This window comes from Pseudorca crassidens, chromosome 16 (assembly GCF_039906515.1).
Source record: "Pseudorca crassidens isolate mPseCra1 chromosome 16, mPseCra1.hap1, whole genome shotgun sequence".
Taxonomy (NCBI): Eukaryota; Metazoa; Chordata; class Mammalia; order Artiodactyla; family Delphinidae; genus Pseudorca; species Pseudorca crassidens.
Genome location: NC_090311.1, coordinates 74,885,508 through 74,907,967, shown reverse-complemented (window position 1 = coordinate 74,907,967; position 22,460 = coordinate 74,885,508). Strand labels below are relative to the sequence as shown.

Sequence of the window (22,460 nt, the reverse complement as noted above, 5' to 3'; positions counted from 1 at the left end):
ATATGGCCTGCCACTCCCGTCTGGTTTGCAAAGTTTCTGCTGAAAGATCAACTGTTAACCTTATGGGGATTCCCTTGTGTGTTACTTGTTTTTCCCTTGCTTCTTTTAACATTTTTTCTTTGTATTTAATTTCTGACAGTTCGATTAATATTGTCTTGGCTTGTTTCTCCTGGGATTTTATCCTGTATGGGAGTCTATGTGCTTCCTGGAGTTGATTATTTCCTTTCCCATATTAGGGACTTTTTCAACTATAATCTCTTCAAATATTTTCTCAGTCCCTTTCTTTTCCTCTTCTTCTTCTGGGACCCCTTTAATTCAAATGTTGGTGTGTTTAATGTCGTCCCAGAGGTCTCTGAGGCTGTCCTCAATTCCTTTCATTCTCTTTTCTTTATTCTGCTCTGCAGTAGTTATTTCCACTATTTTATCTTCCAGTTCACTTATCCGTTCTTCTGCCTCAGTTATTCTATTATTGATTGCTTCTAGAGAATTTTTAATTTCATTTATTGTGTTGTTCATCAGTGTTTGTTTGCTCTTTAGTTCTTCTAGGTCCTTGTTAAACGTTTCTTGTATTTTCTCAATTCTATTTCTAAGATTTTGGATCATCTTTACTATCATTATTCTGAACTCTTTTTCAGGTAGACTGCCTATTTCCTCTTCATTTGTTAGGTCTGGTGGGTTTCTGCCTTGCTCCTTCATCTGCTGTGTGTTTTTCTGTCTTCTCATTTTGCTTATCTTACTGTGCTTGGGGTCTCCTTTTTGCAGACTGCAGGTTCGTAGTTCCCGCTGTTTTTGATGTCTGTCTCCAGTGGCTAAGGTTGGTTCAGTGGGTTGTGTAGGCTTCCTGGTGGAGGGGACTAGTGCTGTGTTCTGGTGGATGAGGCTGGATCTTGTCTTTCTGGTGGCAGGTCCACGTCTGGTGGTGTGTTTTGGGGTGTCTGTGGCCTTGTTATGATTTTAGGCAGCCTCTCTGCTAATGGGTGGGGTTGTGTTCCTGTCTTGCTAGTTGTTTGGCATAGGGTGTCTAGCACTGTAGCTTGTTGGTCGTTGAGTGAAGCTGGGTCTTGGCATTGAGATGGAGATCGCTGGGAGATTTTTGCCATTTGATATTACGTGGAGCTGGGAGATCTCTTGTGGACCAGTGTCCTGAAGTTGGCTCTCCCGCCTCAGAGGCACAGCCCTGACACGTGGCTGGAGCACCAAGAGCCTTTCATCCACATGGCCCGGGAAAGCTAAGACAATGCTCTGGCATATTATGGGCACAGGTGGGTGAGCCCAGCTGGACAGGACCTGTGTTATGACCATACCAGAGCCTGGATGGATCCTCTGACCCCTACATGGCCTCGTGCTGGGATCCAAGAACTCCTGCGGAATGTCCTACCTGTGTTTGGGTCACTGCAGACATGTACTCAAGTCCGGGGTCTGTCCTGCAAGGTGACTTGCTAGTGTTGCAGGGTCTTCTACAGAGGCAGGGGTGGCTGTGGCTCACTGTGAGGACAAGGACACTGGCAGCAGAAGTTCTGGGAAGTACTCCTTGGCGTGAGCCCTTCCGGAGTCTGCCATTGGCCCCACCAAAGAGCCGTGTAGGCTTGTATTTTGTTCTTTTAGATGCTATTGCATATAGAATCGTTTTCTTAGTTTCTTTTTTGATTGCTTACTGATAGTGTGTTGAAATACTACTGATTTTCAAGTGTTAATCTTATATCCTGCTTGGCTGAATTTGTTCTAGTTCTAATAGTTGCTTTGTAGATTCTTTAGGATTTTCTATATTTGCTATCATGTCATCTGCAAATAGAGATAGTTTTACTCCTTCCTTTCCAGTTTGAATACCTTTTATTGATATTTATTTATTTTTTTGCCTAATAGCCCTGGCTAGAATTTCCAGTACAAAGTTGAATATAAGTTACCAAAGCAGGCATCCTTGTTTGTTTTTTTACCATCTTAATATTCTTAAGTGTACAGTTCAGTAGTGTTAAGTTTATTCACACTGTTGTATAACCAACCTTGAAAACATTTTCATCTTGCAAAACTGAAACTCTATGTTCATTAAAAAAAACTTCCCATTCCCCTCTGCCCCCTAGCCAGTGGCATCCTCCATTCTACTTTCTGTTTCTATGAGTTTGACTACTCTTGATACTTCATATAAGTGAAGTCATACAGGACTTGTCTTTTTGTGACTGGCTTATTTTACTTAGTGTAATGTCATCACGGTTCATCCATGTTGTAGTATGTGTCAGAATTTCCTTTTTAAAGGTTGAATAATAGTCCATGTGTGTATATATCATATTTTTGTTTATTCATTCATCTGTTGATGGACATTTGGTTTGCTTCTGCCTTTTGGCTGTTGTGCATAATGCTTCTACGAACATGGGTGTACAGGTACCTCTTTGAGACTCTGCTTTTAGTTCTTTTGGATATATACCAAGAAATGGTATTGCTGGATCACATGGTAATTAAATTTTATTTTTTGAAGAACCACCATACTGTTCTTCACAGCAGCTGCACCATTTTATATTCCACAAACAGTGCACAAGGGTTCCAATTTCTACATATCTTCACGAACACTTGTTATTTTTTTTTAGATTCTACGTATAAGTGATATCATATGATATTTGTCTTTCTGTGTGTGACTTACTTCACTCAGTATGATAATTTCCAGGTCCATCCATGTTGCTGCTAATGGTGTTATTTCATTCTTTCTAATGACTGAGTAATATTCCACTATATGTATGTACCATATTTTCTTTATCCATTCCTCTGTCAATGGACATTTACATTGCTTCCATGTCTTGGCTATTGTAAACAGCACTTCAGTGAACACTGGGGTGCATAGATCCTTTCAAACCATGGTTTTCACTGGATATATGCCCAGGAGTGGGATTGCTGGATCATGTGGTAGCTCTGTTTTTAGTTTTTTAAGGAACCTCTATACTATTCTCCATAGTGGCTGTATCAGTTTACATTCCCACCAACAGTGTAGGAGGGTTCCGTTTTCTCCACACCCTCTCCAGCATTTTTTGTTTGTAGACTTTTTGATGATGGCCATACTGTCTGGTGTGAGGTGTTATCTCAGTGTAGTTTGATTTGAATTTCTCTAATAATTAGTGATGTTGAGCAGCTTTTCATGTGCCTCTTGGCCATATGTCTGTCTTTGGAGAAATGTCTATTTAGATCTTGCATCTGCTTTTTGATTGGGTTGTTTGTTTTCTTGATATTGAGCTGCATGAGCTGTTTGTAAATTTTGGAGATTAATCCGTTGTTGGTTGCATCATTTGCAAATACTTTCTCTCATTCTGTGGGTTGTCTTTTAGTTTTGTTTGTGGTTTCCTTTGTGCAAAAGCTTTTGAGTTTAATTAGCTCCCACTGGTTTAGTTTTGTTTTTATTTCCATTACTTTAGGAGATCGAAAAAGATATTGCTGTGATTTATGTCAGAGTGTTCTGTATTGTCCTCTAGGAGTTTTTTAGTATCCAGTCTTAGATTTAGGTCTTTAATCCATTTTGAGTTTATTTTTGTGTATGGTGTAAGAAAATGTTCTAGTTTTATTGTTTTACATGTAGCTGTCCAGTTTTCCCAGCACCTCTTATTGACTAGACAGTCTCTTTTCCATTGTATATTCTTGCCTCCTTTGTTTTACATTAATTGACCATAGATGTATGGGTTTAATTCTGGGCTTTCTATCCTGTTCTATTGATCTATATTTATCTTTTTGTGCCAGTACAGTGCTGTTTTGATGATTGTAGCTTTGTAGTATAGTCTGAAGTCAGGGAGCCTGATTCCTCCAGCTCCGTTTTTCTTTCTCAGGATTGCTTTGGCTATTCGGGTTCTTTTGTGTTTCCATACAAATTTTAAGACTTTTTGTTCTAGTTCTGTGAAAAATGCCATTGGTAATTTGATAGGGATTGCATTGACTCTGTAGATTGCCTTGGGTGATTATTGTCATTTTTACACTATTGATTCTTCCAATACAAGAACATGGTATAACCTTCCATCTGTTTGTATCATCTTCAGTTTCTTTCATCAGTATCTTATAGTTTTCAGAGTACAGTCTTTTGCCTCCTTAGGTAGGTTTATTCCTAGGTATTTTATTCTTCTTGAGGTGATGGTATATGGGATTGTTTTTAAATTTCTCATTCTGATCTCTCATTGTTAGTGTACAGAAATGCAACAGATTTCTGTTTATTAGTTTTGTATCCTGCAACTTTGCCAAATTCGTTGATGAGCTCTGGTAGTTTTCTGGTAGCATCTGTTAGGATTTTCTATGTATAATATCATATTATCTGCAAACAGTGACAGTTTTACTTCTTCTTTTCTAATTTAGATTCCTTTTATTTCTTTTTCTTCTCTGATTGCAATGGCTAGAACTTCCAAAACTATGTTGAATAAAAGTTGCAAGAGGGACATCCTTGTCTTGTTCCTGATCTTAGAGGAAATGCTTTCAGCTTTTCATTGTTGAGTATGATGTTAGCTGTAGGTTTGTCATATATGGCCTTTATTATGCTGAGGTATGTTCTCTCTATATTTATTTTCTGAGGAGTTTTATCGTAAATGGATATTGAATTTTGTCAAAAGCTTTTTCTGCATCTATTGAGATAATCATATGGATTTATTCTTTAAGTTATTAATGTGGTCTATCACATTGGTTGATTTGCAGATATTGAAAAATCCTTGCATCCCTGAGAAAAATTCTACTTGATTATGGTATGTGATCCTTTTAATATATTGTTGAATTCGGTTTGCCAATATTTTATTGAGGATTTTTGCATCAATGTTCATCAGTGATATTAACCTGTAATTTCTTTTTTGTGGTGTCTTTGATTTCGGTATCAGGGTAATGCTGGCCTTGTAGAATGAGTTTGGAAGCATTCCTTCCTCTGCAATTTTTGGGAACAGGTTGAGAAGGATAGGTGTTAACTCTTTTCTAAATGTTTGGTAAAATTCACCTGTGAAGCCATCTGGTCCTGAACTGTTGTTTGCTGGGAGGTTTCTTTGTTTGTTTTGCTTCATTTTTAGTTGCAGATTCAGTTCAATTGCTGGTAAGTGGTCTGTTCATACTTCTTATTTCATCCTGGTTCAGTCTTGGGAGATTTTCATTTATTGTAATTTGTTCTTTCAGGTTGTTCATTTTATTAGCATATAGTTGTTCATAGTAGTCTCTTATGATGCTTTGTATTTCTGTGGTGTCGGTTGTAACTTCTTTTTCATTTGTGATATTGATTTGGGCCCTTTCTTTTTTCCTTGATGAGTCTGGCTAAAAGTTTATCAATTTTGTTTATCTTTTTGAAGAACCAGCTCTGAGTTTCATTGAACTTTTTTATTCTCTATTTCATTTTTTATTGCTCTGATTTTTATGATTTCATTCCTTCTACCTATGGGTTTTGTTCTTTTTCTAGTTCTTTTAGGTGTAAGCTTAGGGTTTTCATTTTTTCTTGTTTCCTGAGGTAAGCTTGCATCACTATAAACTTCCTTTTTAGAACTGCTTTTTCTACATCCTATATATTTTGGATCATTGTGTTTTAGTTTTCATTTGTCTACAGGTATTTTTAAATTTCCCTTTGATTTCTTCAGTGATCCATTGGTTGTTTAGTACCATATTGTCTAGCCTCCACATGTTTGTGTTTCTTGGTGTTTTCTTGTAGTTGATTTCTAATTTCATGGCGTTGTGGTCAGAAAAGATGCGTGATATGATTTCAGTTTTCTTAAATTTACTGAGGCTTATTTTTTTTTGGTGTCCTAGCATGTGATCTATCCTGGAGAATGTTCCATGTGCACTTGAAACGAATGTGTATTCTGCTGCTTTTGGATGGAATGCTATATAAATATCAATTAAGTCCATTTGGTCTAATGTGTCATTTAAGGCCAGTGTTTCCTTGCTAATTTTCTGTCTGTATGGACTGTCCATTGATTCAAGTGAGGTGTTAAAGTCCCCCACTATTATTGTTACTGTCGATTTCCCCCTTTATATTTAATATCTGTTTTATGTATTTAGGTGCTCCTGTATTGGGTACATATATGTTAACGAGTGTCATATCCTCTTTTTGTATTGATCCCTCGTTATGTAACCTTCTTTGTCTTTTGTTAAAGACTTTGTTCTAAAATGTATTTTGTGTGATAGGGTATTGTTACCTCTGCTTTCTTGTTGTTTGTTTGCATGAAATATGTTTTTCCGTCCCCTCACTTTCAGTCTGTATGTGGCTTTAGCTCTGAAGTAAGTCTCTTCTAAGCAGCATATAGATTGGTCTTGTTTTTTAATCAGTCAGCCACACCATGTATTTTGATTGCAGCATTTAGTCCATTGATGTTTCAAGTAATTATTGATAGGTACATACTTATTGCCATTTTATTACTTGCTTTATTCTCATTACTAATGCTTCACAGTCTTTAGTAAATTGCTTATTTCTATTTCAGTAGTTGCTTTTTCAGGGATTTTCTCTTGCTCTTCAATTGAGACAAATTCTTCCTGTCTTCTCATTTTGCTTAACTTACTGTGTCTCTATGAAATAGGTGAAGCAGTTATCTACTGCAATCCTGAAGAGGTGACCTTATGTGGGAGCATTGCCATACTGTCTGCGTGTGCCCAGTGGCTTTGGTGGTATAGCTGGATTTGACTTGAACACAAGTCATGTCTTTTCTCAGGTTGTGCTGGCAATTATCACATTGATAGTAGGTGTTGCTGGAGATGTAGGGACTAGGGCTGGATACAGGTTTGAGCTCAGGCTTCCCCTCTGCTCAGTGGCTGTCTCTGCCCTGTTGGGGTTGGGCGTAGGTTCTGTGTTGCTGGTCTACAAGCCCTGAGGGCTGGGTCCAAGCTGGCTCCATTCTCTTTAAGTATGTGCTCTCCCATTCCCAGCACTGGCACCCTTACTCCAGAGGGAAGCAGCTCTGGAGCAAGGTAGGGTACTTGGCTTGAGCCCCATGCGCAGACCATGGCAGTCCTGCCAGGGCAGAGATCTGGACTGCTGATGCACTGCCTGTGTGAGTGCCAGCAATGTCTGCCCCCCCCACCACCTTTCTCCAATGCTGCTTTGGGTCTGAGCCTCCTTTTTCCCTCACAGCTGGGCTCTTCCCTTGCCCTCTGCTTCCCTTGACCTGGTGTGGAGTTGTGCTGTAGAACAAGTAGGGCCCGTGTGGGCTCTCAGTGTGGGTCTGGGCATGGGCTGTGGTGTTCTTACTGCAGATGGAGATCATGGCTGCTTCTGATGTGCTAACTGTGTAAGCACCAGTAATGACTGTCCCTTCTCTGTTCAGATGCCATATTGGGTTTGAGCCACCTCTGTTACACACATCTGGGACCTCACCCAGTGAGGCGGTGCACTGTGCAGCAAGTGGTGCTTGAGCATTTGCTGGGCTCAGGCTTGGGTGCCTGCTGGGTCAGTCACAGGAAATTGGTCAGCCATGAATGCAGTTTTCAATCTGCCTTGCTTCAGGAGCAAGCAAGCATGTGCATGCTCCTCACTGGCAAAGTCCAGGTTTCCCATAGCCTTCCTATTACTCTTACTGGCACTCCAACCAGCCGAGGGGCTCATCTTTCCTATGTTGGGTCCCTGAATATGTTGCTCGACCACTTGCTCCCCAGAGAGGATTTCCATCTGTCTAATCTCTCTTTTCTTCCATGTCTTCTCTCAGGGGCACAGGTTCCAGCCTGATCACTTCTCTTAACTTCCTACCTGATTCTGTATGGATCTTTCTTACAACCTTGGTTGTACAGGATTCTTCCTGCCAGTCTCCAGTTAGTTTTAAGTGAGAATTGTTCCACATCTAGGTGTATGTTTGATGTGTTTGTGGGGAGAGGTGAGTTCCACATCATACTGTGCTATGTTGATCTCCTTCCTCTGTCAACTGAGTAGTTTGCCCACTAAGTTAAATCTGGTCTCACTTATTTACAAAGACCTATATTATAGATGTACTTGGAGACATTCTCAAAGTAACTAGGAGATTTGGGTATAATATTAGGGTTTTACAAAGTTACAAAGCAAAGAATAATAAAAACAAATCACCAAGAAGTAGTTATTGAATCCAGAGAATCCTCAAGGGCTCAGGATAAGATGGATCATTTTTCATATGAAAGTTAGAATTATTTTTCCTTAAATTCTCCAGTTTTCTCATAAATATCTTGTACTCATATTTAAAGTATAAGAAATCGATGAACCCTTCAACTGATTTTATCACAACTTTATTCATCACAAAAATAAATCTCTTTTAATTAATGTTTATTTAACTCAGGTATTCATTCAGCAACTACTTATGAGAATCTACTAAGTATCCTTTGCTCTGTACTGTAGGTTCTAACAAAAATGAAATATTGGCCCCTGCAAAAGAGGCGCTCTCAGTGGGGCACAAGTGGGAGATGGGCGCACTGATAGAACACTTGAAAAGCCTTGTAACTCAGGTGCACACAAAATTCTGCTTCATATTCTTTTTTAAGAAATTGCAGCTGTTTTATTGATCACCTTATCACACTACCCTGTAGTAAAAAATATGAATAAGTTGATGTTTAAGTGTTGTTTGAAAAAGTTTCCTGTCATGATAAAACTCTCAGTCTTATTATTTCAATTAATCAAAGTGAATATATTTCAAATATTTAGGAATAAGTATTAAATACAAAAGTAAAATTTTACTGGAAAAGCATCTTACAGAGATGGAGTTGGGTAGATTTTTTTACAAACTAGTTTATCATTGGATGAGAATTACTAAAATGAGAAATAGTCAGCATTAATTCTATTGCAAGTTCAATTCCATGGATGTAAGCATTGAGAAAATTTGCGTAAATAAGTAGATATGAATGAATGGAGTTTTATTATAGTAATGCCTCTAAATTTTTTGAATCCTTACAAATCATATGCCACTAAAGATCTAACAAAGAAAAATATACTTTTAATGATCTATCAGCTGGTAACTGATTAAGTTCTCTCTCAACTGAAAGCAAGTATAGTCATCCCTTGGTATTTACAGGGGATTGGTTCCAGGATCCCCTCCGAGGATATCAAAATTGACTGATGGCCTAAGTCCCTTAGTTGGCCCTCTGTATCTGCGGGTTCAGCATCCTTACATATGGAGGGTGACTGTAACTGAAAACCACTTGACTTGTAAAATGATAAGTTCTCACTCACCAGTCAGTTGTTCCTTTCTTTGATGTGCTTGAGGGTTTTGCATCATGGGGGTATTTCACCTTAGTAAGGTTTTCCATATTCTTTATGAGTATGTTTTTTGGTAAAGAATATGTATCCTGACATTTTAATTCTAATATGAAGTACTCTGCCCTTTATATTGAGAATGTAACCTGTTTTCATTTTGTTATGGTTACTTATTTGAATTTATAGTAGCTTGACTTCAATAACCTGCAAAAAACTGCTCCTTTATATCTCTGTCCCCACCCCTTTCAGTTGCTGATGTCACAAAATTACATCTTTCAGTATAATTGCTTTACAATGGTGTGTTAGTTTCTGCTTTATAACAAAGTGAATCAGCTATAGATATACATATATCCCTATATCTCTTCCCTCCTGCGTCTCCCTCCCTCCCACCACAAAATTACATCTTTCTATAATGTGTGCTCCAAAACAAAAACGAATAATTCTTTTAAGTGTCTTAGTCTCCAAATTATGTAGGAAAAATAAGACTTGGAATTACAAACCAAAGTTACATTAATACTTTCATTCTAAATTTTTAAAAATGTATAACTCTCTTAAATCACATAAAAAAGATCAACTGCAGTTAAAAATGATTGCTTTAGTTATACTAGTTCTATAATTGCCTATGTATTTGCCTTTATTGGATCTTTATTTGTACGGCTTCAAGTTACTGTCTAGTGTCTTTTCATTTTACCTTGCAGGACTCCCTTGAGCATTTCTTGCAGGGCACATCTAGTGGTCATGAACTCGCTCAACTTTTGTTTATCTGGAAATATCTTGGTTTCTTCCTGACTTTTTGAAGGACAGTTTTGCTGGATGTAGTATTCTTAGTTGACAGGTGTTTTCATTCAGCCCTTGAATATACAGACGTGCTGTCTTCTGACCGCCAAAGTTTCTGATGAGAAGTCTGAAGGTAATCTTAACTGAGGATCTGTTGTATGTGATGAGTCTCTTCTCGCTGCTTTCAAGATTCACTCTGTCTTTTGAAAGTATGATTATAAAGCGTCTTGATATGGGCCTCTGATTTCATTTTACTTGGAGTTTGTCGAGCTTCTTGGATGTTTATATTCATGTATCTCATTAAATTTGGGAACTTTTCATTCAAATATTAGTTTGTCAAATATTTTTTGTATATTTCTGTGAATTTCTTCAAAGATTCTCTGTGCCCCTTTCTCTTTCCTTCTTCTGAGACTCCCATGATATGTATTTTGCTCCAGCTGATGGTGTTTCACAGGTCCTATTGCTCTGTTCACTTTTCTTCAATCTTTGTTCTTTCTGTTCGTCAGCATTGATAATTTCCATTGTCCTATCTTCAAGTTCACTGATTCTTTTTCCTACCATCTCAAATCTGCCTTTGAATATCTGTATGAATTTTTCATCTGTTATTGTACTTTTCAGCTGCATAACTTCTTTCTGGTTTCCTTTTAGGTTTTCTGTATCACTGACATTTCCATTTTTCTCACACATCATGTTCTTGACTTTGTCCACATCTTCTTCAAGTTCTTTGAGCATTGGTAAGATAGTGGTTTTAAAGTCTGTCTGATATATCTGCCATTAAGTCTTTTGCAGGGACAGATTCTGTTGATTTATATTTTTCTTTTTCATGGACCATACTTGCCTGCTTTTTTGTATACTTTACTCTGTGTGTGTGTGTGTGTGTATATAAATATGGAATTTCTGGCTCATATGGCAATTTTATGTTTAACTTTTTGAGGAACAGCCAAACTGTTTTTTCCACAGTATCTTGAACCATTTTTCATTTCCACCAGAAATGTATGATGGTTCCAGATTCTCTAATTCTGGCCAAAATGTGTTTTCTGCTTTTTGATTATAGTCATCCTAGTGTGGGTAAAGTGGTACCTCATTGTGCTTTTGATTTGCATTTCCTAAATGACTAATGATGTTGAGCATTTTTTCATAATTTGGCCATTAAAAAAAAATCTTCAGAGAAGTATCCATTTAAGTCCTTTAAATGTATTGTATTTGGGCTGTTTTTCCTTTTCGTTGAGTTGTAAGAGTTCTATGTATATTCTGGATAATCAGGTATTAGATACATGATTTGAAAATATTTTCATCCATTCTGGATATTGTCTTTTTTCTTTCTTGATAAGATACTTTCATTTTAATTTTGATGAAGTCCAATTTATCTGTTTTTACTTTTATTGTTTATGCGTTACTGTCATATCTCAAAATACATTACCAAATTTTATATTTCATTCTAAGAGTTTTATGGCTTTACCTTTTATATTTAGATCCATGTTGATTTAATTTTTGAATATGGTGTTGACATAGTTGTCTAACATCATTCTTTCCTTGAGATATACTGTTGACCCAGGTCCAGACTATTCTTTCCCCATTGAATGGTCTTGGCCCACTTGTTGAAAATCAGTGGTCCAGAGGTATGTGTTTATTTCTGGATTCTCTATACTGTTCTGGTGGTCTTTGTGTTTGTTTTTTAATATTAGTTATTTGGTTGCATGGGGTCTTAGTTGCAGCAGGCGGGCTCCTTAGTTGTGACTTGTAGGCTCCTTAGTTGTGGCTCCAGGGCTCATTAGTTGTGGCATGCGGTTTCCTTAGTTGTGGCATGCGAACTCTTAGTTGCGGCATGCATGTGGGATCTACTTCCCTGACCAGGGATCAAACCTGGGCCCCCTGCATTGGGATCATGGAGTCTTATCCACTGTGCCACGAGGGAAGTCCCCGGTCTTCATGTTTATACTTACACCAGTACCTATAGCTTTGTACTAAGTTTTGAAATCAGGAAAGTGTGACTCTTCCCAATTTGTTCTTTTTGTTTGTTTAAGATTGTTTGTGCTATTTAGGACTGCTTGCAATTCCATAATTTTTAGTATCAGGTTTTCCATTTGTGCAGAAAAGGCTGTTGGAATTTTAATAGAGATTGTATTGAATCTTCAGATCACTCTTGGTAGTACTGCTTTTTTTTTTTTTTTTAATATTTGTTTATTTGGCTGGATCTTTAGTTGCAGCATGCACATGGGATCTAGTTCCCTGACCAAGGATCAAACCTGGCCTCCCGGCATTGGGAGTGCGGAGACTTAGCCACTGGACCACCAGGGAAGTCCCAGTACTGCCATTTTAACAATACAAAGTCTTCCAATCTATGGACATGGAATATCCTTCATTTATTTAGGTCTTCTTCAAGTTCTTTTCACAGTTTTTTTTGTAGTTTTGCATATCCCTGGTTAAATTTATTACTAGGTATTTTACTCTACTGGATAATATTGTAAATAGAATTTTTTTTAATTTACTTTTTGGGTTGTTCATTGCTGGTATAGAAAAAGAAACCCTGATTGTTGTGTGTTGATTTTGCACTGTTATATAAATAAGTTCCTTTGTACCTTTTTAAAAAAATAGATTCCACATATGAGTGACATCATATGATATTTGTCTTTATCTGTCTTACTTCGCTTAGTATGATAATCTCTAGGTCCATCCACGTTGCTACAAATGGCATTATTTCATTCTTTTTTATGGTTGAGTAATACTGCATTGTATATATGTAGCACATCTTATTTATCTATTCCTCTGTCAATAGACATTTAGGTTGCTCCCATGTCTTGGCTATTGTAAACAGTGCTGCAATGAACATAGGCATGCACGTATCTATTCGGATTATGGTCTTCTCTAGGTATGTGCCCAGGAGTGGGATTGCTGGATCATATGGTAGTTCTATTTTTAGTTTTTTAAGGAACCTCCAATCTCTTCTCCATAGTGGTTGTACCAATTTACATTCCCACCAATAGTATAGATGGGTTTCCTTTTCTCCACACCCTCTCCAGCATTTATTGTTTTTTAGACTTTTTGGTGATAGCCATTCTGACTGGTGTGAGGTGATACCTCATTGTAGTTCTCATTTGCAATTCTCTGATAATTAGTGATGTTGAGCATCTTTTCTTATGCATTTTGGCAATCTTTATTTCTTCTTTGGAGAAATGTCTATTTAGATCTTCTGCCTTTTTTTTTTTTTTTTTTTTTTTTTTACATACATAGAGCTGCATGAGCTGTTTGAATATTTTGGAGATTAATCCCTTGTCGGTCACGTCATTTGCAAATATTTTCTCCCATTCTTTGGGTTGTTTTTTCATTTTGTTGATGGTTTCTTTTCTGTGCAGAAGCTTTTAAGTTTCATTAGGTCCCATTTGTTTATTTTTGTTTTTATTTCCGTTATTCTAGGAGATGGATCAAACAAGATATTGCTGCGATTTATGTCAAAGAGTGTTCTTCCTATGTTTTACTCTAAGAGTTTTACAGTTTCTGGTCTTACATTTAGGTCTTTCATCCATTTTGAGTTTATTTTTGTTGTGTGGTGTTAAAGAATGTTCTAATTTCATTCTTTTGCATGTAGCTGTCCAGTTTTCCCAGCACACCATTTTTTGAAGAGACTGTCTTTTCTCCATTGTATAGTTCTTGCTCCTTTGTCGTACATTAATTTTTGTGTGTGTCACTTAGATATGATTTACAATTTCGCTTCCAAAGGTCCTTTTCAGAAGACAGCTTTTCAACGAATCTTATTTAACACAAAGTGTAGAAATTTGTTAGTTTACTAACTCTACTTTTGTCATACACTGGCAATCTCTTTACTATCTAGAGACTAGATGTTATAAAACTGGGACCCATTTGTCCAGTATATACATAATATATACAGTAAAGTTAAATGAAATGCATATAACATATAGAGCAATGGGTAAGTTGAAATGTTCTAGTACATACTGGCAAAACATCTTCTGCCATCTTCCCTCCCACCTCCCTCGACCCAATGAACAAGCAGAGAGTACACTGTTCAGAGGGGAGGTTTAACAATTCCATTTCTGAAGACAGTATTTCCCATCAGTTTTTAAAAGATATTTACAAGAAGCATTATTCTACTGCTTCTACTTTTAAATACATAAAGCACTTCTAAATATCTAGAAAGACTAGATATTTCAAATAAGATCTTACTTGTGCACTATGTACATAGCACTGTTAAATAAAATTGCACACGTGTAACAATGGTTATAATCTGAGGTATCTTCTAAATATGACCATTTTGGCCTGAACTATTCCCTCCCTCACTTCCTTCTCTCCACCACCAATCCGGTGGACAAGTACAGGCATGTGTAATCTTAGAGGTGGTTGAGCAAATTCATATCCAAAAGTCATTTACACAAGATAAGCTTCCCTATGAATTTCAACACAAATTGTACAAAATGTGCTAATTGTACTACTTTGTCATACACTAGCAACCCCTTTAACATCTAGAGACTAGATGTTGCAAAATTAGGACTCATTTGTCCGTTATATACACTATATACACAGCAAAACAAAATACACATAACATACAAAAAATGGTTTTGTCTGAAAATGTCCAGGTACAAACACATTAGCATATTATCTTTTGCAATTCTTTCCCTCTCATCTCCTCCAAACCACTGAACAAGTTAGACAGTAGTATACTGCTCACAGAGGTGATTTAACATTTAACATTCCCCAAGATAGTACTTCCTATGAATTTTAGCAAAAATATATTTACAGAGAGATATTTTACTACCTCTACATTTACCATACATTGGGCACTTCTAAACATATAGCTGGACTAGATGTTTCAAATAAGGACTTAATTTGTCCACTATATACAGAGAAGTCTTGAATAAACTACACACATGTGACAGTTATAATCTGAAAGTGTCTTTAACATGTGTGCATTCTAGCCTAAGACCAACCCCCTTCCCTTCTCTCCCATCTCCACCAACCCAGAGAGCTATACTGCCCAAGTTTTCAGAAGACAATCTTTCCCAGAAATTTTAACACAAAATGTACTATTTACTAACTCTATTTTTGTCATATTCTGGCAACCTTTATAACATCTAGAAAGACTAGATGTTGTAAATTAGGACTCATTTGTCCATCATATACACTTCATACACAGCAAAGTGAAACAAAATGCATGAACATAAAAAAGACAGTAGTTAATCTTGCCTCACTATAAATACACTGGCACAGGTCTTTGCACTTCTTTCTCCTCCACCCGACCTTGAACCAGAGCACAAACGCAATGCATACTGTTCAAAGAGGTGGTTTGGGGCTTCCCTGGTGGCACAGCGGTTGGGCGTCCACCTGCCGATGCAGGGGACGCGGGTTCGTGCCCCGGTCCGCGAAGATCCCACATGCCGCGGAGCGGCTCGGCCCCTGAGCCGTGGCCGCTGAGCCTGCGCGTCCCGAGCCTGTGCTCTGCAACGGGAGAGGCCACAACAGTGAGAGGCCCGTGTACCGCAAAAAAAAAAAAACCCCAAAAAAAGAGGTGGTTTGGCCAAGCTTGCCCCCCCCTCCAAATAAAGAACAATATTTCATATGAATTTTAACAAAAATATATTTACAAAATGTCTTTTTATTACCTCTACTTTTAATATATATCAGACACTTCAGAACATCCAGAATGATTAGATATTTCAAAAAAGTACTTATTGTCAACTGTATATACAGTAGTGAGGAATAAAATACACACACAAAAAATGGTTATAGCATGGAAATGTCTTATAAGTATGACCATTCTGGCACAGAACTTTCTTTTCTTCCTCCTCAAGGTTTTCCATTCCATGTCCTTTAACCCACTGAACAAATGTGGACCTCTGTGGCTCCTTTCTATTGTTTTCTTCATCTCTATTTCATTTATTTCTGCTCTGATCTTTACGATTTCTTTCCTTATACTAACCTTGGGTTTTGTTTGTTCTTCTTTCTCTAGTTGCTTTAGGTGTAAGGTTAGGTTGTTTGAGATTTTTCTTGTTTCCTGAGATAGTAGTATTGTATTGCTATAAACTTCCCTCTTAGAACTGCTTTTGCTCAGTCCCAAAGGTTTTGAGTCATCATGTTTTTGCTGTCATTTGTCTCTAGGTATTCTTTGAATTCCTCTTCACTTTCTCCAGTGACCCATTGGTTGTTTAGTAACATATTGTTTAGCCTCCAAGTGTTTGTGTTTTCTACAGTTTTTTGCCGTAAGTGATTTCTAATCTCATAGCGTTTTGGTCAGAAAAGATGCTTGCTCTGATTTCAGTTTTCTTAAATTTAATGAGGCTTGATTTGTGGCCCCAGATGTGATGTATCCTGGAGAATGTTTCTTGTACACTTGAAAAGAAAGTGTATTCTGCTGCACTGGGAGGGAATGTTCTCTAAATATCATTTAAGTCCATCTCGTCTAATATGTCATTTAAGGCTGTGTTTCCATATTGATTTTCTGTCTGGATAATCTGTCCATTGATGACAGAGGGGTATTAAAGTCCCCCACTATTATTGTGTTACTGTCAATTTCTTTTTTTTATGGCTGTTAGCATTTGCCTTATATATTGAGGTGCTCCTTTGTTGGGTGCATATATATTTGCTATTGTTATATCTTCTTATTGGATTGATCCCTATATCATTATGTAGTGTCCTTTTTCTCTTGTAACAGTCTTTATTTTAAATGGTTTTTGTTTGTTTGTTTTTGTGGTACGCAGGCCTTTCACTGTTATGGCCTCTCCCGTTGCAGAGCACAGGCTCTGGACGCGTGGGCTCAGCGGCCATGGCTCAAAGGCCCAGCTGCTCCACGGCATGTGGGATCTTCCCAGACCGGGGCACGAACCCATGTTCCCTGCATCGGCAGGTGGACTCTCAACCACTGCGCCACCAGGGAAGCCCCAGTCTTTATTTTAAAGTCTATTTTGTCTGATATGCTTATTGCTACTCCAACTTTCTTGTGATTTACATTTGCATGGAATACTTTTTTGCATCCCCTCACTTTCAGTTTGTATGTGTCCCTAAATCTGAAGTGGGTCTCTTGTAGACAGCATATATACGGGTCTTGTTTTTGCATCCGTTCAGCCAGTCTCTATCTTTTGGTTGGAGCGTTTAATCCATTGGCGTTTAAGGTAGTTATTGATTTGTTTGTTCCTATTGACATTTTCTGAATATTTTTGGATTTGTTTTTGTAGGTCTTTTTTCTTCTCTGTTTTGTTCTCTTGAGGTTTGATGACTATCTTTAGTGTTATGTTTGGGTTGCTTTTTCTTTTTGTGTGTGTGTCGTAGTTTTTTGGTTTGAAGTTCCCATGTGGTTTTGATATAGTAGTCTATATAAGATTGTTTCAAGTTGCTGGTCTCTGAATTTCAAATGCAATCCCCTTTTCCTGCATTTGTACTCTCCTCTTCTAATGGCTGCTGGTTTTGATATCATATTTGTGTGTGGATGATTTTCTACTTTTACTGTATCCTTCCCTTTACTGGTGAGGTTTCCCATTTGTGATTTCTTATTTCTAGTTGTGGCCTCTTTTTTTTTCCTTCCCCTGCCTAGAGAAGTTCCTTTAGCATTTGTTGTAAAACTGGTCTGGTGATGCTAAATTCTTGTAGCTTTTACTTGTCTGTAAAGCTTTTGATTTCTCCATCAAGTCTGAATGAGAGCCTTGGTGGGTCAAGTATTCTTGGCTTTAGGTTTCTCTTTTTCATCACTTCAAATATATTGTGTCACTCCCTTCTGGCCTGCAGAGTTTCTGCTAAGAAATCAGCTGATAACCTTGTGGGGATGCCCTTTTATGTTATTTGATGCTTTTCCCTTTTTGCTTTTAAGGTTTTTTTCTTTGTATTTAATTTTTGTTAGTTTGATTAATATGTGTCTCAGCATGTTCCTCCTTGTGTTTATCCCAGATGGGACTCTGCACTTCCTGGACTTGGGTGACTGTTTCCTTTCCCATGTTAGGGAAGTTTTCAGCTGTTATCTCTTCAAATATTTTCTCAGGCCATTTCTCTTCCTATTCTTCTTCTGGGACCCCATAATGCAATTGTTGGTGCATTTAATATTGCCCCAGAGGTCTCTGAGACTGTCCTCATTTCTTTTCATTCTTTTTTGCTTTATTCTGCTCTGTGGAAGTGATTTCCACCACTCTGTTTTCCAGCTCAGTTATTCATTCTCCCACCTCAGTTATTCTGCTATTGATTCCTTTTAGTATAGTTTTCATTTCAGTTATTGTGTTGTTCATCTCTATTTGTTTGTTCTTTAAGTATTCTAGTTCTTTGTTAAACATTTCTTGTATCTTCTCAGTCTGTGCCTCCATTCTTTTTCCGAGATTTTGGACCATCTTTACTATCATTACTCTACATTCTTTTTCAGGTAGATTGTCTATCTCCTTTTCATTTAGTTCTTCTTTGGGTTTTTAGGTTGTTCCTTTGTCTGCAATATATTTCTCTGTCCTCTCATTTTGTCTAAATTTCTGTGCTTGTGGTCTCCTTTCTGCAGGCTTCAGGATAGTCGTTCCTCTCGCTTCTGGTGTCTGACCCCTGGTGGGTGAGGTTGGTCCAGGGGCTTGTGCAGGCTTCCTCATTGGAGAGACTGGTGCCTGCTGCCTGGAGGGTGGAGCTGGGTCTGGTTCTTCTGGTGGGCAGGGCCATGTCAAAGTGTTGGTTTTGAGATGGTTGTGAGCTCAGTACAACTTTAGACAGCCTGTCTACTGATGGGTGGAGCTGTGCTCCTGTCTTGCTGGTTGTTTGACCTGAGGCTTTCTAGCACTGGAGCCTTCAGGCTGTTGGGTGGGGTCGGGTCTTGGTGCCGAAATGGGGACCTCCAGGAGTGCTCACGCTGATCACTATTCCCTGGGGCCTCCACTGCCAGTGTCCTTGCCCCCACAGTGAGCTACAGTCGATCCCCGCCTCCCCAGGAGACCCTCCAAGACCCCTAGATAGGTCTGCCAGGTTCCTTTGGAGGTACTGCTTTGTGCCGTGTCCCAGTGCACATGAGGCCTAGTGTGCACGGCCTCCAAGAGTGGAGTCTGTTTCCCCCAGCCCTGTGGAGCTCCTGCACTCAAGCCCTGCTGGCCTTCAAGGCTAAATGCTCTAGGGGTTTTTCCTCCCAGTGTCAAACCCTCAGACTGTCTTGGAGGGCTATTTTTTTTAATTTAATTATTTTATGTATTTATTTTTGGCTGCCCTGGGTCTTCATTGCTGCACGCGGGCTTCCTCTAGTTGTGGCGAGTGGGGGCTACTCTCCATTGCAGTGTGTGGGCTTCTCATTGCAGTGGCTTTTCTTGTTGCGGAGCACGGGCTCTAGGCACATGGGCTTCAGTAGTTGTTGCACACAGGCTCAATAGTTGTGGCTCACAGGCTCTAGAGCGCAGGCTCAGTAGTTGTGGCACACAGGCTTAGTTGCTCCGCAGCATGTGGGATCTACCTGGACCAGGGCTTGAACACGTGTCCCCTGCATTGGCAGGTGGTTTCTTAACCACTATGCCAACAGGGAAGCCCTGCAGGGCTATTTTTCTGTGGGAAAGTCCGTGTAGCCTGCATGGGTTTAACATTTTTTGGTCCAAGGGCTGTTTTCAGTATGGGTGTCTGCCATCTTTTTCTTCAGCTTATGCTTATCACCTTGGTAAGAGGTGTGACTGATGTTTTAGTGACCAGATCCTGCACTGGGTATTGAGCAGGGCCTCCTCTTTGCTCTGTGGTTGTCAGTGCCCTGTCGGGGGTGGGGTCTGCTCCCTAGTTGTTGTTGAAGAGGCTCCCAGTCTGTTTCTTTTTTTTCTTTTTTTTTTTTTTTTGTGGTACGCGGGCCTCTCACTGTTGTGGCCTCTCCCATTGCGGAGCACAGGCTCCGGATGCGCAGGCTCAGTGGCCATGGCTCATGGGCCCAGCCGCTCCGCGGCATGTGGGATCTTCCCGGACCGGGGCACAAACCCGTGTCCCCTGCATCGGCAGGCGGACTCTCAACCACTGCGCCACCAGGGAAGCCCCCCAGTCTGTTTCTCAGCTGTGTTTCTGATCTGTGGTGCAAGGTAGGCTGTATTGGAGCACTCCCACTGGGAGAGAAGCCACTGAGTACACCTCCTCTGCACGTGTTTACTTCTGAGTGTGCTCTGCTGCATCACCTTTCACCCGTTGTCCAAGCTCACAAACTCCAATCTCGTTGGCACTGCTTTCAGCCCCCCCTTAACCGTGGGTACACCAGCAATTGGCCCTCGTTTCTCTCAGGCATTGTTTTCACCAGGCCACCAGCATAGATCCACTGAGGTCAGTTCCCAGGACTGCAGTAATCATGCATCTGGAACCACTGTGGGCGCTGTGGAGGCAATGCATACTCTGGCCTGGCCTATCTCCCACATGTACTTGCTCACAAAGTCCACAGCTGCAGGAACACTTATTGTCCCTTCAGATGTTCCTGAGGTGCTGAGTTTATAAAGCCAGTTGTGAGGGTGTAATTCTGTGGTTCACACAGTGGGAGGAGAGATTTCAGCTCTTCTTTCTTAGTTGCATGGGTCCTGGGGCTCTGCTGTGGTTTCAGCCCCACCTCTGCACGTGGGCTACCCACAGGCATCTGCTCCTGGGGCTGCCCTGGAGCACATGAAGCCCTCCCAGGTGGGAGGGGGCTGAGGCAGCAACCAGGGGTGCATGAGCCTGCCCAGGCAGGAGGGGGTAGAGGTGGCCACTAACTGCCATGTGTGCCCGCCCAGGCGAGAGGGGCTGGAGGCGGCCACCAGGGGCACATAAGCCCGCTCTGGCAGGAGCCCCTCCTAGTGGCATCCCCTGGGCTTTTTCCCTGAGCATTCCCAGTTATGGAGCTCCTCACTCCCACCCCTTCACGTTGTCTCCTTGCAGCCAATAGCAGTCCTCTTTTCAGATCTGTTCTCCAAGCACCCTGTTCCAGCACCCAGCCCCCGTTGTACTGGTGGACGCACCTCAGCCTGGGGTGCACAGGGCTGTGGCATGGACCACCTTTATGGGTCTCACTCTGTCCGACCTGCCACAGATTGCTGCTCTCTCCTCCAAGCCCCTGAAGCTCCCCTTTTGTCCCAACTGATCTCGCCACTGGTGAGGGGGCTCTCGGGTGTGGCAACCTCTCCTCTCCTTTAGCTCCACAACAGAGGTGCAGTCCATCCTGTTTCTGGGCTTTTTTTTTTTCCTTTGGTCCTATGTGGTTACATGGGGTTCTTTCTTGTCCTTTTAGGTGTCTGAGGACCTCTGCTAGTGTTCAGCAGGTGCTCTGTGAGAACTGTTCCATTGGCAGATGTGGTCTTGATGCGTTTTGGGGGGGAGGTGAACTCCATGTCCTCCTCCTCCATCATCTTGACTCCTACCATATTTAATACAGTTGACTTAAAGCCTTTGTTTAGGAAGTTCAACGTCTGGTCTTCTCAGGGACATTTCTGTCAATTTATATTTTTCCTTTGGGCCATACTTTTTTGTTTCTTTGTTTTTTTGCTTCTTTGTGTGCTTTGTGATTTTGTTGTTGAAACTGGACATTTGTGTATCATAATGTTGTAATTTTAGAAATTACTTTCTTGCTCTTCTCCAAATTTTGCTGTTCTTGATTGTTGAAGACTACAGTTATCCAAATGACTTTTCCAAACTGCTTTTGTTTGTTTGCAAAGTCTGTATTTCTTATCTGTGGTCACTGAATTCTCTATTCCTTTAGCTTGTGTTCAGTTAGTGTTTTGAACATCCATCATCTCATATAGGTACAACACTAAAGAAATAGAAAAAAAAATTTTTTTCCTTGTGATGAGAATGCTTAGGAGTTACTACTCTCTTAACTTTCATTTATAACATACAGCAGTGTTATCTTTATCATGTTGTACATTACATCCCTAGCACTTACCTTATAACTGAAAGTTTGTATGTTTTGTCTACCTTCATCTAATTCCCCTTCCCCCTCCTTCCCACGTCTAGTAGCCACAAATCTGGTCTCATTTTCTCTGAGCTGGTCTGTTTGCTTTTGAAGTATAATTGACTTACAGCACTATTTTAGTTCCTTGTATACAACATAGTGATTCTACATTTCTATAAGTTTCAAAATGATCATCAGTAATATGTCATTTGTTACTATATGAAGATATTATATAATTATGTTTTCCACACTCTACATTTTCTACCTGTGACTCTTTTATTTTGTTAAGTGAAAGTTTGCACCTCTTAGTCTCCCTCACCTATTTCTCTCCTTCCCCTACTTGTTTCCCCTATTTGTTCTCTTTATCTATGACTCTGTTTCTGTTTGGTTATATTTATTCATTTGTTTTGTTTCTTGGATTCCAGATATAAGTGAAATCATGCAGTATTTGTCTTTCTCTGTCTGACTTATTTCACTTAGCACAGTACCCTGTAGGTACACCCATGTTGTCGCAAATGGCAAGACTTCATTCTTTTTACGGCTGAGTAATATTCCATTGTGTACATGTGTGTCTGTGTGTATGTATACACACACATACACACCACATTTTCATTATACATTCTTCTGTTGATGAACACTTAAGTAGCTTCCACATCTTGCCTGTTGTAAATGATGCTGCAGTGAACATGTGGGGGGGGTGAGCGAATATCTTTTCAAATT

The 22,460-nt window shown here is 39.6% G+C and overlaps 1 protein-coding gene and 1 long non-coding RNA gene across 6 annotated transcripts in view; one reads left to right on the top strand and one right to left on the bottom strand.

Annotated features, from left to right (window-relative positions):
- LOC137209357 (zinc finger protein 37A-like) overlaps positions 1-22,460 on the top strand; it is a 69,463-nt gene that overhangs the window by 25,773 nt on the left and 21,230 nt on the right. The gene's annotated exons all lie outside the window — the stretch shown is intronic.
- Positions 15,510-22,460, bottom strand: part of LOC137209366 (uncharacterized) — a 107,531-nt gene continuing 100,580 nt past the window's right edge. For both annotated transcript variants that reach the window (XR_010936011.1, XR_010936019.1), the window contains one exon: positions 15,510-21,599. This is a non-coding gene — a long non-coding RNA (uncharacterized lncRNA). The remainder of the gene's footprint in view (positions 21,600-22,460) is intronic.